The sequence below is a fragment of the Apodemus sylvaticus genome, chromosome 1 (assembly GCF_947179515.1).
Source record: "Apodemus sylvaticus chromosome 1, mApoSyl1.1, whole genome shotgun sequence".
In the NCBI taxonomy this organism is placed as follows: domain Eukaryota; kingdom Metazoa; phylum Chordata; class Mammalia; order Rodentia; family Muridae; genus Apodemus; species Apodemus sylvaticus.
In genome coordinates this window covers 118,688,889-118,705,791 of record NC_067472.1, presented here as the reverse complement: position 1 = coordinate 118,705,791, position 16,903 = coordinate 118,688,889, and the positions used below count along the sequence as shown (strand labels likewise).

The window sequence follows — 16,903 nt, the reverse complement described above, 5'->3', positions numbered from 1 at the left end:
GTGAAGCTAGACATTGGTTTCTCCTCCATAGGTAGTTAGTCCTAGAAGATATCTTGGAATGCAGGACAGTTAATGAAGATTAAAAATCAATCCTATAGCATAGCTACTTCCATTAATCATGCTCAATCTGAGTTAGACAAGTAGGTAGTTTGTCCAACTTTCTTTGTCAGCACTTACTTCTTCATCTTAAGCTTTCATTTTATGGAAATGAGAGCTTCAAGAATTAGCTTTAAGCCATATGAATCAATCTGTGACAGGCTTAAAATTTTGTCCTGTAGCTCCTAAGCCTCTTTAAATATTTCATAGACTTGAAGACTAAGGGAATCATTGTGGACTATATGTAAATTTAAAGGAATGTCTGAGAAATTTGACTTTCCATCTAGATCCCTAAAATTTTCTCTGTATCAGCAATAAGGCTATTTTGTTTTTTTACCACTGGCTAAGGAATGTCAGTAAAGTGGTAATATTAATTCTCAATTTCAACATGCTTTCCTCAATATGGTAACCACTTCCAGTTTTGGATTTTAAATGAGAGACATTTATCTCTTGCACTTGACTGCTTAGAGGACATGTATAGTTATTAACTGAACTAATTTCGTGGATGTTTTATCGCCATGAAAAAATAACATCCAAAGAGAGGAATATGAGGAAATCATTGATCAATGGACAATTAGAATACAAATATTTAGTAAACAGTTTTATAAGTTTCTTAATTTATATCAGTCCCAGGAAAGTACAATGATCATTTTTCAGTTTCACACAGGAATTATGAAGAAAATGTCATGAAAATAACCAATTTATAATAAAGACATTAAATTAGCACAGGCCATTTGAAACATAGTTCTTAAAGTCCCGATGGGTACCACTTTTCCATCAACCTTTCTTTTGTAAATATTGCAATTATGTAAACCCCAAGAAAATAAAATACTACAAAATTAAGTATGCTTGCAATAAGCATAACACCATCTGGTTGATTGGGAACTGAATGACAACTGTAGTATTTAAATCCTTAGAAATCTATTAAGTCCTTCTATTAGCAAGTACAGCATATAGAATCTTCCTTTGATTGAGAAATCAAAGAGATATTAAATACAAGAGAGAATTCCTTCTATTAGTATATATTTGTGTGTGCACGTTATAACCAGTTTCCAAGAATTCCAAATAACCTCAAGTAAAGTTTCTTATTAATATGTCTTATAATAATTGTTTAACTCCTAAGTGGGATTTGATTTGCATTTAAAACATTATTAACATAATTTTCTTATAACTTTCATAGTACTGTAAGAATGACTTTTTACTTTTTTTCTTTTTCACATATCCTGAAAGGGTTTAGGGGCTCTGGTTTGAGGAGCAAACCAATTTTAATATTTGTTACAATTTTTTAATTGACCATTTCATTTATTTACGTTTTAAATGTTGTCCCCATTGCCAGTCTTCCTTCTCAACCCACCCCGTCCCATACCTCTTCCACTTTGCCTCTAAGAAGGTACTCCCCAACCTACCCACTCAACCCTACCTCACCCCTCTAGCATCCTCCTTTACTGGAGCAAAAAGACTCCACAGGTCTAAGAGCCTCCCCTCCTATAGATGCCAGATAAGGAAGTCCTCTGATATATATGTATCAGGGGTCTGGGACCCAATGGTTGGTGGATGAGTCCATGGGAGTTCTTTCTGTGGGATTGCAGTCTCCTTCAGCTCCTTCAGTCCTTCCCTAACTCTTCCATTGGGATCCCTGAGCTCAGTCCAATGGTTGTTTGTGAGTATCTGCACCTCTCTTAGTCAGATGCTGGCAAAACCTCTCAGAGGACTGACATATTAGGCTCCTGTCTGCAAGCATTTCTTGGCTTCAGCAATAGTGTAATGTAAGCATTTTATGTCTGCATATGGAATGGATCTCACAGTGGCACAGTATCTGGGTAGCCTTTCCTTTAGCCTTTGCTCCATTTTATGTCTCTGCGTTTATTTTTGACAGGAACAATTCTGGGTAAAAAACTTAGAGATGAGCGAGTGGCCCCTTCCCTCAACTGGGGGCCATTCCTATCTATTAGAGGTGGTGTCCACACTTTCTATCCCCCCTCTGCTGTGTATTTTAGCTATTGTCATCCCATCAGTTCCTAGGGGCCTTTTTGTATAACTGGTATCTGGAGCTATCTAGTGGTATCCCCCCCCCCCACACACACACACACTGCTACATTTTTCCAATTATTCTTCTGGCCCTCTGGACTCTTCGCCAGTCTCTTCCCACACCTAAACCTGCTCCCTGTTTTTTTTCCTCACCCTTCCCTCTCCAACCCAGAAACTTCCTTCTCTCTATCTCTCAAGATTATTTTGTTTCCCTTATAAGAGGGATTGAAGCATACACACTTTGGCCTTCATTATTGTGAAGCTTCATATGGTCTGTGAGTTGTATCACAGGTATTCCGAGCTTTGTGGCTAATAGCCACTTATTAGTGAGTATATATCACGTATGTTTTTTTTGGGGGGGGTTGGGTTACCTCATTAAGGTTATTTTCTACTTCTATCCATTTGCCTTCAAAATTCATGAAGTCTTTGTTTTTAATGTCTGAATAGTATACCATTGTTTAAATATACCACATTTTCTGTATCCAGTCCTCTGTTGAAGGACATCTGGGCTTTTTCCAGCATCTAGCTATTAAAAATAGGGCTGCTATGAACATAAACACATGTCTTTGTTATATGTTGGAGCATCTTTTAGGTACATGCCCAATAGTGTTATAACTGCCAGATTTCCAAACTGGTTGTACCACCTTGCAACCCCACAGCAGTGGAGGAGTGTTCCTCTTTTTCCACGTCCTCACCAGCAACTGCTCTTTTCTTGAGTTTTTGCTCTTAGCCATTCTGATTTGTGTATACTGGAATCTCAGTGTCATTTTGATTTGTATTTCCCTTATGACTAAGATATTGAACATTTCTTTAGATGCTTCTCAGCATTTCAAAATTCCTCTATTGAGAATTCTCTAATAAGAATTCTCTGTTTAGCTTTGAACTCCATTTTTAAATTTGGTTATTTGATTTTTATGGAGATTAGCTTCTTGAGTTGTTTGTATAATTTGGATATTAGCCCTTTGTTGGATCTGGGGTTGGTGAAGATATTTTTCCCAATTTGTGGTTGCTGATTTTTCCTATTGACTGTGTCTTTTGCCTTACAGAGGTTTTCATTTTCATGAGGTACCATTTAGCAATTGTTAATTTTAGAGCCTGAGTCATTGGAGTTTTGTTTAGGAAATTTCCCCCTGTGCCAATGAGTTTGAGGATCTTTCCCAGTTTTTCTTATATTTGATTCAGTGTATTTGGATTTATGTTGAAGTCCTTAATTCACTTAGACTTGAGGTGCAAGGTGATAAAATTGATCTATTCATTTTTCTACATATAGACCGCCAATTGAACCAACACCATTTGTTGACTGCAGAGTAATAGTGATAAAATCTATATAGTATTAGCACAGACACAATGGAATAGAATTGAAGACCCAGAAATAATCCCACATACTTTTGGGTACTTGATCTTCAATAAAAAAGCCAAAAACATGCAATGATAAAAAGAAAGCATCTTCAAAAAATTTCAATATTTACATAAGAATTAGAACAGTCTGGGAGACTTCACTTCCATTTTTGATGTTCAAATCTCTATTTATATGTGGACCAGCAACTCAGTTTTTACCTCTAGAGAGTTATGACTTTGTTTCATTACAGAAAACAACTCATATTTGCTTACACATTAATTATGTTTCCAGTCAAAAACCATTTAATTTTAAATGTGCAGAAACTTTGGTAGATTTTTATATCATAAGAGAATGTTTGTCTTCTGTAGTCTGTCCTGTACCTTCTTCAGACATTGTGTCTTTCAGGCCCCTCTATTATTATTTATCATTCTTCAAATGAATAAAGTGCCAATTATAACCTGTGTTAAAATTTAGAAGAGATGAACACAATAATATATTTAGAAACTAACAATTTTTAACATGCTTTTACATGTTCAGTTAATATTTGTGCCAGTCAGAATTTTCATTGTTTCCCAACATCTGAGACAAATATTTTAAGGTGACTTTAAAGAAGTTAACAAAACCCTTTTTCAGTCTATGATTAACATTAAAATTCAGAGTACCTTTGGGAATGCCATTTTAATTTTAATAAAGTTTTATCAATCAATTTTAATTTCATGAATCATGTCTTAATTTGTTACATGAGAAGTGTTACCCCCTCTAAAGTTACAAAACAACCTTCCTTTGTTGATATTTATAGTTTTATAATATTTATTTCCATTATCATCAATTTAAGTTAATTTTTAATAATTTATGAGATTTTCATTGGGTTATATTTCTTTTTACATAGTTACTTTTTTAAAAAAGTAAATAAAAATATTGTTAATTAAAATAGAAATATCACTTTCTACAATCTTTTTCCTCTCTCTACACCCTGTCAAGTATCCTCCCTCCAACACCTCCCATGTCCCCTACTCTCAAACTGATAGTCTTTTTCTTTGATTTGTGTGTGTGTGTGTGTGTGTGTGTGTGTGTGTGTGTGTGTGTTTATGTATAAAGGTATGGATACAGATATATATATATAAATACAAATTTTGAGTCAATTTTTGTTGATGGTGTGTAAGTTTGATTTCAGATACATTGTGTATATGTGCGTGTGTGTGTATGTGTGTGTGTGTGTATATGTATATATATATATATATATATTTGTACATTGTATATTGTATATTGATACTTAATTGTTCCATAGTCACTTAGAAAATCAAAGCCTCAATTTATTTTTTTACAAAATTTCAAAGTCAATTTACTATTCTTTTGTGTCAGATATTGGCAAATCTTTCCATTTATTGATGATTTTGTACTTTCACAAGTACTTTCTGGATGTACAAACTTCATAACAAGAAGTAATTTCACACACTATGAGTTTTGTGTATTCTTTTCCTTCCTTAGACAAGCTGATTCTGTGAGTCCTGAGTTTAGTACAAGACCATGTCTTAAATAACAACATGGAGAGTAATAGAAAAAGACAACAAACATCAGCTTCAAGCTTTCACACAGGCATGCATAAACAAGAGTGTGTCAACACACATGCACATATGTACACACAAAGTAAAAATAATTCAAAGAATATGTAGTATAAAAAACAAAGAAAACTGGAAGTTATATAGATGTTGGCAAGAGTTGAAATTGAGGGGGAAAAAGACATTTAATATAATGGGAGATAGACCCAGAGATTTGAAAAAGTCAAGTCATCTTTAGTTGGTAGATATAGTGTAGTGTTGCTTGTAGAGAAATAATCCTCTGAAATTAGAGAAGCTCATCAGGAAACACTGATGAAAGGTGAGTTACACATGTGACATCTCAGCATTCTTTCCCCTGATAGCCATCTGCCATTTATTTTTTTCAAGATCAATGCCAGGATAAGAAACGATTTGTATTTTTATTTTTATTTGGGTGGGGAAATGCTACCTGGTTTCAAGGCCTTGTGGATAAAATGAATAAAAATCATTATTTTGGTTTTTGTAAATATGGTTAGAAAGCTACCACAATTTTTACAAAAAGCTTGGTTTTGTGCTAGATAAAAATTACGCTATCATAGTAACTTATAACAATATTGATATCTTGAAATATTACTCATGTTTACCATTACCTATATTTTTGTTTGTTATATTCATTACTAGATCAAAATATATAAGCCTAGTTAAGAAAACATATATAAGTATATATCAAATTTGTTTAAAAGCTATGTTGCTAAATATATCTCAATATATTCAAATTCAACATATTTTAATTTAGGCCATTAAAGCAAAATTATTACAAAAGATATCTTAGTTTCAAACATTTTTAAAAGGGTTAATAAGAAAAATAGTAAAGAATTTATATGAAGCCTAGAATGTGTTTATTTATTCTCTTCTCTTATTTAGCATTTTAGAAATATTTATGTCCTTCATTAGACTTTTAGATATTTGAGCAAGAAATCATTTTAATGGCATAATTAAACCCTGTAATATCATGTTTCTCCCATAAAGATACACCTGATTTGTTTGAAATATTTTATATTACCTATTTTACTTCCATTATTATTAATAATACAATTAAAATGTTAAATTATTTTGATCTATGTGCAAAAGATCTTTCATTTAAATTACAGAAGTCTTAAATGATGAATTCACTGTATTTTACAATGAAAACTTCCCATTTGAAGATCCAGTCCAATAAATTGTAATATTAGAAGTCCTTGAATTGCATCATATCTCACTATTAGAATTCTTGAAAGTGCAATTTTATCTCATTTCAATATTTACATTTTGTTAAGCCACTTTTTCTATATTTTGACAAACTTATCTTTCCTAACTGTTAAGTTTGTTTCTGATTATTCTTGGTATATAAGTTTATGTGGAATCTTCTTTAACACAATTCTTACTATTCCCATAAAGAGTTCTGGAGAGCTGAGTGATGTTCACTCTTTTCTTTGGTCAATCTCATTTTTGTGCTAAGTGAATATGTAGTCTTTCTTAATAGCACACTGATAATTAGATTCATATGTCTCTGGGTGTCATCGTGGATAGAATTCTAAAAATGTTCAGTACTATAGTTTTTTATCCGTAATGTTTACAGGTCTCAGACCTGGATTAAAATTACTAATATCTTTTGAACTTTATATTCTTGATTTATCTGATTTAGATTAACTGCTATTTCCTTTGACTATTGTGTTACTGCTGTAACATTCTATTGTGTAAATGTTGTTTTTATTTTCTCAGATGAAGCGATGAAAGCTCTACATAAGCACTATGAATACATGACTTGGGTTGAATCCAGAGCATTTCCTTCTCTGTTCTATCTATTTTAAAACCTACACCTGGATACAGTCTAATCTTTCAAGCCGACTGATCAATCCAGCTTCTTTTGGCTTTGGAATGAATTTCTCTGCTTAGCCTCATCCTAGCATTGGCAATATATTCTAATCTTCTGGCTTCTTCTCATTCTCTGGCTTATTCTGTCAAATCTTTGATTTGTTACATTTTCTGATCCTCGATTAAATGTCACTTTCAAACATGGTTGCTTCTTTCTACTAACCTTCATTGTTAGTGATTAAAGGTGTCTACTAAAGGAATGTCTGTATTCCACCCAGATCATAATGTAATCCAAGGTGTGTCTGCATTCTGACTAGATTATATCTTTGGATGTGATTCTGTGCCAGAACAGCCATGTTAGTGGATTAAAATTATTGTTCTCCTAATTTTGATCTAACCTATGTGATCTTAAGTCTGCTCTATGCTGAATCTGTTGAAATGCATCTGCTGAAGACATTCATAACGGTGCCTGGGGACCTTTCTTCAGTCCTACATATCCTTTTCACATAGGCATTTACTGCTATAGGGCACCTGCCCATCTGGATATTTTCACCCACTAGATTCATGTCAAAAACCATATCCGGATCTCTTACTCATTGTCACCACCTTGCCCCAGTTAGTAGACAGCACAGGTTACTATTTTACATTCTTACATGTTAGAACTAGGCTACTTATTTAATATCCTTTCTTCGGTTTGTGAACATGGGAAATGGGTAAATACTTGTTGTCAATATCAGTGGGTAGGTTTTAGTATTTATTGAGATTGTATCTAATAACTACCGAAGGCTGGATATATCCATTGGGTAACATTGCAGTCACACACACACATGATGAATAGAGTTGGATCCCTAGAACCCATGTAAAAAGCTAGATGTGTGACACATATATATAGTACCAGAAGCAGCAGAAACAAGAAAGACCCTGACTGAACAAGAACCAATTATTGAAGGATATCTTCTGACATTCATATATGTGGCAAAGCACATGTACATAGACATGGGTGCACAGAAACAAATAATTAGAAAAAATTATAGCTGCCGAACATTTTAGATATTATCAATAGTTCCATTAATTATTACTATTTTACATTAATTATTATTATCAAACTGTAAGATTTAATCATTTGTTTCTCTTACACTTTGGTCTAGGTTCCAAACGTAGTTTCTACTCAGTTTCATGGATTTATTTTTCATCTCCCTGAGATTCATACTATCTCTGCTGCTCAGACTGTTTAGAGCTCTGGTATTTGATTAACATTTGAATCTAAAACATCATTATGCAGATTCCTAGTGTTAAGCCATGTGGCCATGGTGAAGCACACATCTTTCCTGCCAAACACCAGCTCTAGTTCCCAACCATACCATCTGTTAGTTGGTCTGTCAAACTGGAAACTATGGAGACAGCTTTAACTTGTCCTCTCTACTCTATTTATGTGATTCGTGCCCTATTTAAACTTCAATTTCACTGAAAATGCACATCAGTAAAAGAATTTTTGTATAATCGTTCTAGTACCATGAGAGGATGAGTAAAGAAGGGGAGAGGAAAAACAGGAAGGAGAGAAAGAGAGATAGAAGGACAGAGAAAGGGGGAGATGAAGAGATGGAAAGACAAAGAGAGGTAGAAGGAGACAAAAAATCTTGTTACCTCAGAATTAAATTTCCTTAGTAGCTTCTTCCAGTACCTTACTGCATTTTTGTCTCCTGTCACTTTAAAAGCTGTAGTAAGAATTGAACTGCAGCCCACACTGTCAGTAGCGAACACTGGACCACTGAACTATATCCCAGGCCCACAAGAATCTTTGTTTTTGTAGTGACTTTATTTATTTCGATACAGGTGTTCACGGGCTTGGAACTCTAGATGAAGCTGGCCCTTTGCTCATAGAGATCCGACTGCTGTTAGAGTCGAAGTGCTGGCAATAAATATATGAAGCAACCTGCCTAGCCAAAAATCATTTTATATAAAGTAATATTTTCATTCTGTAACATTCCTGCCACAGAAGTAAAATAACATTATTATGCACTTACGCAGTAGCTTGCAGCTCTCACTGTCTTTGAAATGTTTTTGTGGTTTAGCTATTTTGTGCACTGTTCACCCACATGACCCTATAATTCTTTAAGTGGTAATAGCCATGATCTTGATCCACACCCATTATCATTTCCCTCTGTCCAATATAAGGTTCAGTAGCTTGTCTTAAGTTCCATAATCTACTGAAGAATGTCTTCTTTTTACCTTTGTTGCCTAATGGAAATTCTTATCTGTAGAATTAATTGTCTTTTCTTCTATCTTGTCTCTTTCAAAAGAGAAAAAGTAATATCAGTCTAGTATAGAAAAAGTCAAACAAAGTAGGGAGATTATTTTAATTAACCATTAAGGTATAAGATATAGTTGTGGCAACTAACAATATAATTAGTGGCCTAATAATTAATGTCAGAGCCTTCACCACTATCTCTCAGCAACTTTGTTCTCCAGGAAAATGTTACTTTTCTTTTAATCATGAAATATGAATGACAGCTGATAACCATTTAGGCTCAAAACTTTAATGAGAATGTGTAACTTTACAGAAACAACAAAAGATATGATATCTTTCCTTGGTTTTGAAGTGATTGATGAGTACTGCAAGTAAATAAACACTGGATGCCAGGGGCAGATGAAGGCCAAGTAAAAAGAAAATGGATAGAGTGAAAATGTATATATAATGCTTTTAAAAGTTGTAATACCTTACAAAGTATTTAAATGAACACAGAGTTAGGGCCCTATACATAAGAGAAGTAACTTGTAGAGAAACGGAACAAACTGGGGGACTTTTGAGAAAATGGGCAATTGCATGCTTAAAGCAATAAGAACGAGCTACCAAAGTCAATTAGAGCCAACTGGGCTATTTCCTTGTTTTCTCTAAGCTCACAACCTAACATAGCCTCCAATTGTTTGGTATTTCCAGATTCTGGCATATCCCACTCAGTTTGAAGTAAGGACTAACTAACAGTTCCATTGGAAGGATTCCTCTCATTGAGAAGTGCTCCCAGGACACTTGGGTACACTTAATGATATTTGAGTAAAAGAGAAAATAAGCCACTGTGACAACCTCAACATGCTTCAGAGACTCACTTGCTATTCCTGTGTGTTAGGTAATCTCACAGGGCTTAATGCATTCTAGTATCCCAGAGGTGTGATTAAAGGAATGGAGTGTGGGAAACAGCAGACATTAGTTCTACAGAGTGATAAAACCAACATTATGGTAGTATCCAGGGATTTCATCAACAGCAAAATGAGGACAGGGGAATTGGGCCATGAGTGATTTTATTAAAACACTGGGTAATTCCAATCGAGATGTTTTAACTGTTATGTGTCTTGATGACAGAGATTATGTGTTTTTTAATTTGCTTTGTGGAATGCCAGCATGATGATAGCAATAAGGGTGGTGATTGTAAAAATCACAAAAATAATAATACTTCAGAGCTACATGAAGGAATACAGAAAACACACCACAACTAAATAACAGTTTTAGTTTTAAACTTATGAGAAGAATGAGTAGAGTTGAATTATCATTTTCCAGGTATTAGCTAAGCTCTTGAGTACATGGGCAATAAGACAGGCAGAGTTTCTATTAGGAGGAGTGGATCACACACATAACCACCAATGTCTAGATTATAATAGAAAAAATGCAAATGTTTGTAACTAAAACAAAAACTATTTTTATGTTGTTAAAAATCTATCTGATCCCTTTCTTATCATTCCCTATGCAAAATTTTATTTATAATATAGCAACATTTTATAATAAGGAAGAAAAGGCCACTTGCCTCAACACCAAAATTATTTGGTAACAGATCTAGAGCTTGAATATATACTTGAATAATTAAAGTGATAGTCAAACCTATTCTAGTTTAAAAGCCAATCTTGAAAGTCTTATTAATAAAATGTAAAGAAGAGAGAACCAATATAGATGCTAACTTTTGTTGAGTAGTTATTATATTCCAGACATTATGTAGGAGAGGTCTTTTTCTGTCTAAGTTTCTATTTAAGAAACTTAAAGTCAAGCATTTAAACTACTTTTTAAGGACCAATCACTAGAGAATTTTCAATGCAGGAATCAAATTTCGTTTATGCAACACAAATGTATTCTTTCCTTTATATGATGACCCCTCTGAATTACAAGTCTATTAATTTCATCTAGCATAAGGATTTGTATGATAGAAACATTGACTTAGGGACAGAAAGTTACGATAGTGAAGTTGCTCTACCATAATACAAAACCAGTCTGAATGGTTTAAGCTATGAAAATTTATTTCTGCTTAGAATTCCAAGACCAGGGATTAAAGCTGTATGATCCCTTTAGTACTACTGACTTTTTATCTTAATATTTCCTATATGCTATGATTTATTTTACTAAATGCTGATTTAGTGCGTATAATTGAGCCCATTTGTCTTTAAAGCTTTGGAACTAGACTTTATGGAATAATCCAAGTTAGAAAAGTCGTTGAGTGAATCTGCTATATTCTACCTACTTTCTCTCATTTTCATCCTTGGTGAACATTTTAGTGACATTTATAAGTAATGAAACCAGGAGCCAAGACATTAGTTCTTGAAAGTGGAACTCCTTCCAGAGGAGTGCTAAAATCACAACTGTTCTGTCCCCAGCCATGAGGATATTGTATATAGGGTAGATGCCCTGCAGGAATATAGTTCAGTGGTAGAGTATTTGCCTAGCACATAGACCATAGGTTTGATTCCAGCCTTAAAATAAAACATTGAGACAGTATATACTATCCTAAGTAATTTGTGTTATAAAGAAGGAAAATATTGATTTGCAAGTTCTGATTTGCCCTTTTGATATGTATGTAAAAACATTGAATGTATGAAGTAATCATAACTTTGAAATATTTTTGCAAATTGATGTGGGTACATTGAAAATATCACAAATCTAACAGTTATTATAAAAACACAATATGGCAGGAGAACAATTAATACTTTTTATAAAGTCTAAGAATCATTAATGGGACAGATTGATGAAGAGTGGTTATGTAAATTTCAAGGTTGTAGAAATTCAGCGAAGGTAGTCTTTTCCTATTTAATATAACTAGGTGGTTTTCAGTATAGAGTATAACATATTATATAAGCACTTTTAGAAAATTAGCTTAAGTTAGGGACTATTTACACGATTCAATGCACATTCTCAGAATTAGGAACTAGAAGCTGTAGTTAGACTGTAAAACACACAGAAAGGGGTAGCTAAGGAAGAGATACAGATGGAAAATCTAAAACCAAATTCTCTAAAGATTTTTAAATGAATGTCATCAACACAGACACACACACACAAACAGAGGGGGAGAGAGAGACAGAGACAGAGACAGAGACAGAGACAGAGAGACAGAGACAGAGAAAGAGGGAGAGAGAGAGAGACAGAGAGAGAGAGAGAGACTCTCATTTCCAAAGACTGTTAGCAACAAAAGATTATAGGTTAACAAAATTCTAATCATTTTTTACTGTGTTCTGTGTCTTGACAGAACTTACAGTTCAGCAGCACTGTCTATACTGTTTTAGCCATGCTCCATCATTTTGAATCCTGTTTACTAATAAGCATCAACTGAATGATGAAAATTTGATGTTTATATCTTAAAATCTGTTTACTTCAACACAATTATATCTCAAAGCTCTGTAGATAGAGGTGTAACTGAAATCATTCCAGTTAGCACACACTCACTTAGACAGCCAAGTAAATAATTAGAGTATGACATGAAAAAAGTCTTAAATCTTTGGGGTGAGTGAAACAGACCAGTTTAGAAATACAGAGTTAGAGAATTTTTTCCATACCAGCTGTTTCTGAGGTGTACAGAGGGAATACGTGCATAGAACTGTCTCAGAGGAAGATAATTCAGTACAATCTGGGATGGCAGAAAACATGCCATACACCATTATTTGTGCTGCAAACATGATAATTCATGCCTTGCTCTTCTGTAGAGATTCTCCATGATAAAGCATGTCACTCAGGGAAAACTAGAGCTATGTTTCTGGGTCATGGTCACTTGTACCTGACCTGCAGCTAGGTCAAACTGGTAACCTGGAAATGGAGATAGGGATGGATGGGAAGAATGGTGAGAAAGGAGTGAGACCAAGACAACAGAATTGATCAAGGCCCAATGTTTTTTTTTTTTATTGATATATTTATTTACATTTCAAATGATTTCCCCATTTCTGGACCCCCACTCCTCGAAAGTCCCATCAGTCCCCTTCCCTCCTCCTTTCCTCCCACCCACCCCTTCCCACTTCCCTGTTCTGATTTTGTTCTATACTGCTTCACTGAGTCTTTCCAGAACAAGGGGCCACTCCTCCGTTCTTCTTGTACCTCATTTGATGTGTGGATTATGTTTTGGGTATTCCAGTTTTCTAGGTTAATATCCACTTATTAGTGAGTGCATACCATGATTCATCTTTTGAGTCTGGGTTACCTCACTTAGTATGATGTTCTCCAGCTCCATCCATTTGCCTAAGAATTTCATGAATTCATTGTTTCTAATGGCTGAATAGTACTCCATTGTGTAGATATACCACATTTTTTGCATCCACTCTTCTGTTGAGGGATGCCTGGGTTCTTTCCAACTTCTGGCAATTATAAATAGGGCTGCTATGAACATAGAACATGTATCCTTATTACATGGTGGGGAATCTTTGGGTATATGCCCAGGAGTGGTATAGCAGGATCTTCTGGAAGTGAGGTGCCCAGTTTTCGGAGGAACCGCCAGACTGATTTCCAGAGTGGTTGTACAAATTTGCAACCCCACCAGCAGTGGAGGAGTGTTCCTCTTTCTCCACATCCTTGCCAACACCTGCTGTCTCCTGAATTTTTAATCTTAGCCATTCTGACTGGTGTAAGGTGAAATCTCAGGGTTGTTTTGATTTGCATTTCCCTAATGACTAATGAAGTTGAGCATTTTTTAAGATGTTTCTCCGCCATCAGAAATTCTTCAGGTGAGAATGCTTTGTTTAACTCACCAATCCTACATCAGATAGAGGGCTAATATCCAATATATATAAAGAACTCAAGAAGTTAGACTCCAGAAAACCAATGTTTTTAATGAGAGAATTTAAAGGTGAGGGGAAAACCCTTCCACTGAAATGTGAGGGACTGTTCAGGAAAACCAGTAGGGCTGCTCAGTAGGAGGCTGGCTCAGTGCAGGAAGCTGCAGATCTGGAAGAACAATAGACTTCACCTAGGTCCAAAAGCTCCACCTTAGATGGGTGGCTGTGGCAAAAACCAAGCTCTGAATTTCCTAGCTCAAGAGCTAGAGGAAGGACACAATCACTCACATTTTAGTCAGAGTAATATAGTCCATAGTTTTAAAATAACATGAGCATTTTTTAATCTGCTTATTGTTATCATTATGGCTGAAATATGCAGTACTTAATATGGTGGTAGGAAGTGAGAATTAAAAGAAGACATTTGATCTTTGCAAAGTTCAGATATGATCTAGGAGATCTAAGGAGATTAGATTCTGCCCTGAAGCATTAGGATGACAAATTACATTTATAAATCTCAAAAATTTGATAGAAATATATTGCTATGCATGTGAATAACTTAAGACAAAATATAAATTGGTAAAATTAGTTTTTAGAGTGTATCTTATTTGTTATAAATTTTCATCATTTTTACATGAAGGTCAGAAAAATGCTTTATAATTAAAATTATAATGCTTTATAATTTAATATTTAATAATTTAATAATGCTTTATAATTTAAAATTAATAATTCCTGTGAACTTCAAGTACTTGAAGATAGTCATAAAGATAACTTGTCTTGACTTTTGCTTTCTGTTTCTTAGTCTTAACTGGCCCATTGTCTTTTCACTCTGTGTCTTTGTTCAAAGATCTGAACATCTGCTTTTTGTTTGTTTGTTTTTGTTTTTTGGATATTTTCTTTATTTATATTTCAAATATCCCTTCTCCCAGTTTTCCCCCTAGAGGAAACCCCCTATCTGATCTCTATGCCTGCTTCTCTGAGGGTATTCCACCACTCACCTCACAATCCATCTCCATGCCCTCAACAACCCCAACTGGGGCAACTATCAAGCCTTCATAGGACCAAGAATCTTTCCTCCAATTGATGCCTGACAAGGCAATCCTCTGCTTCATATGCAGCTGGAGCCATGTCATCCAGCTTTGTTCATGGTTTAGTCCCTGGTAGTTCTGAGGGATCTGGTTGGTTGATATTGTTGTTATTCCTATGAGGTTACAAACCCCTTTAGCTCCTTCAATCCTTTCTCTAATTTCTCCTTTGGGAATCCCGCGCTCATCCCAACAGTTGGTTTAGAGCATCTATCTCTGTATTTGTAAGGCTCTGGCAGAGCCTCTCAGGAGACAGCATATCAGGCTCCAGTCAGCAAGCACTTCTTGGCATCCACAATGTCAGGGTTTGGTGACTGTCTACGGAATGAATCCCCATTAGGACAGTCTCTGGAAAGCCTTTCCTTCAGTCTCTGCTCTATACTTTATCACCATATTTGCTCCTGTGAGTATTTTGTTCCCCTTCTCAGAAGAACAGAAGCACCCACACTTGGGTCTTCTTTCTTCTTGAGCTTCATGTGATCTGAGAATTGTATCTTGGGTATTTGGGAGCTTTGGGGCTAATATCCACTTATCAGTTAGTGTATACCATGTGTGTTCTTTTGTGATTGGGTTACCTCACTCAGGATGATATTTTCTAGTTCTGTCCATTTGCCTAAGAATTTCATGTATTCATCATTTTTAATACTTAAGTAGTATCCCATTGTGTAAATACGCCACATTTTCTGTATCCATTCCTCTGTTGAAGGACATCTGGGTCCTTTCCATGTTCTGGCTATTATAAATAAGGCTGCTATGAACAAAGGGAGCATGTATCCTTATTACATGTTGGAGCTTCTTCTGGGTATATGCTCAGGAATGGTATAGCTGGATCTTCAGGTAATAAGTACTATGTCCAATTTTCTGAAGAGCCTCCAAACTGATTTTCAGAGTGGTTGGATCAGCTTACAATCCCACTAGCAATGGAGGACTGTTCTTTTCTCCACATCCTCGCCAGCATCTGCTGTCACCTGAGTTTTTGATTTTAGCCATTCTGACTGGGGTGAGGTGGAATCTCAGGGTTGTTTTGATTTGCATTTCCCTGGTAACTAAGGACATTGAACATTTCTTTAGGTGCTTCTTAGCCATTCAATAAATTCTTTGTTTAGCTCTGTACCCCATTTTTAATAGGGTTATTTGATTCTCTGGAGTATAACTTCTTGAGTTCTTTTTATATATTGGATATCAGCCCTCTATCAGATGTAGGATTGGTAAAGATCTTTTCCAAATCTGTGGACTGCCATTTTGTTCTATTGACAGTGTCCTTTGCCTTACAGAAGCATTGCAATTTTATAAGGTTCCGTTTGCCAATTCTTGATCTTAGAGCATAAGCCATTGGTGTTCTGTTCAGTAAATTTTCCCATTTGCTGATATTTTGGAGATTATCCCCACTTTCTCCTCTATAAATTTCAGTGTATCTAGTTTTATGTGGCGGGCCTTGATCTACTTGGACTTGAGCTTTGTACAAGGAGCTCAATGGCCAGGTGAACCAGTACCATTTGTTAAAAATGCTATCTTTTTTCAACTGGATATTTTTAGCCCCTTTGTCAAATATCAAGTTGCCCTAGATGGATGGGTTCATTTTTGGGTTTTCAGTTCTATTCACTTGATCTCCCTGCCTGTCTCTGTACCAATACCATACAGTTGGGTTATTTTTTTTTTAATCACTGTTTATCTGTAGTACAGCTTAATTCAGAGATGGTAATTCCCTCAGTACTTTATTGTTGAGAATTGTTTTTGCTATCTTGGGTATTTTGTTATTTCAAATGAATTTGCAAATTAATCTAACTGTGAAGAATTAAGGATTTTGATGGGTATTGCATTCTGCAAGATGGCCAGTTTTTGCTATATTAATTCTGCCCATCCATGAGCATGGGAGATCTTTCCATCTTCTGAGATCTTCATTGATTTTTTTCTTCAGAGTCTTGAAGGTCTTGTCCTATAGATTTTTCAAT

General features: G+C 35.1%; 1 protein-coding gene and 1 pseudogene across 2 annotated transcripts in view; one reads left to right on the top strand and one right to left on the bottom strand.

Moving 5' to 3' along the window:
* Positions 1–3,856, bottom strand: part of LOC127684628 (splicing factor 3A subunit 1-like) — a 112,420-nt pseudogene extending 108,564 nt beyond the window's left edge.
* Positions 1–16,903, top strand: part of Grm5 (glutamate metabotropic receptor 5) — a 551,762-nt gene that overhangs the window by 210,447 nt on the left and 324,412 nt on the right. The gene's annotated exons all lie outside the window — the stretch shown is intronic.